This window comes from Cariama cristata, unplaced genomic scaffold, assembly GCF_000690535.1.
Source record: "Cariama cristata isolate BGI_N322 unplaced genomic scaffold, ASM69053v1 scaffold14537, whole genome shotgun sequence".
NCBI classification, from domain to species: domain Eukaryota; kingdom Metazoa; phylum Chordata; class Aves; order Cariamiformes; family Cariamidae; genus Cariama; species Cariama cristata.
The window spans coordinates 74,168-75,158 of record NW_009626229.1 but is presented as its reverse complement, the minus strand read 5'-3'; the positions used below and the strand labels follow the sequence as shown (position 1 = coordinate 75,158).

General features: G+C 41.9%; 1 protein-coding gene across 1 annotated transcript in view; it reads left to right on the top strand.

Moving 5' to 3' along the window:
• The window catches only part of NEU2 (sialidase 2 (cytosolic sialidase)), an 8,725-nt gene that overhangs the window by 3,850 nt on the left and 3,884 nt on the right, over window positions 1–991 (top strand). The gene's annotated exons all lie outside the window — the stretch shown is intronic.

The window sequence follows — 991 nt, the reverse complement described above, 5'->3', positions numbered from 1 at the left end:
ACTAGACAGGCTGACTAATCTCCCTTTAAATAATCTCCCTTTAAATAGTCTGGAAGCACTCTACTGAGCTTCTGTTTCAGGAGCCATGAGAACACAGCCATAACTGTCTGTATAAATAGCCACATCCATCCTGGTAAGTAGTGAACGGCACAGTTATTTGTCCTAGGAAGGTCTTCATATTTTCTTCCTGTTGTTGCATGGATAGCTGCGATCAAATTCTGGTAATATTTCTGTACAGTAGCAGTGCTGCTGCCTTTTCTCAGACTGCCGTATCATCAGTGACAGTGAGGAGGGAGCAGCTACCCTTTGGAGATAGACTTCTGTCTCCAGTGGCTTTGCGTCTGAGTGGCAATAGGGCTGTGGCTGGCTGGGGTCTGTACAGGTGGCTTTAGCGAAACCAGTGCAGTTCAGGCCCTTTTGATCAGTGCTGTGAGTTCAAAAATCTCCCTGATATTTATAGCATCTGGAAGGTGAAAGCAAGGAATTTTTGAGTACTCACTGCCTAGCTATGGATCTGGATAGAGCATAATGTGATAGTCTTATCTGAGGAGGATAAACTTAGCTTGTCTGTGCTGTACTAACTTGGTAATTGGCACTGGAAAAAAAAAAATAAAAAAATTTGTTAACCAAGCTGGCTAATACAATCTTTTCTCTTGTAATACAGAAGAGTGGAAACTATTCTCCAGGTAGGTATGTGCACTCTGCAGCTACGTAAGCAGTCTTCGTTTTGCCTCCTTCTGGTCCTGAATTATCAAGACAGCCTTCAAAAACATAAGGATCTGATACATGGCCAATAGCCACTATAGTGCTTTTCAAGATTTAGGTAAATAAGAGAATCCTCAACGAATGGCGCAGCAAGTCTTGCCTCAGCTGAGGTAGGAGGCATTTAAATTTCTTACTCATAGTGTATTGTGATCTTCTCCCTGCCATCCTACCCACTCAATGCGTCAGAGATCTAAGGCTTGATTTTAATTTTTTTTTTTTCATTTTT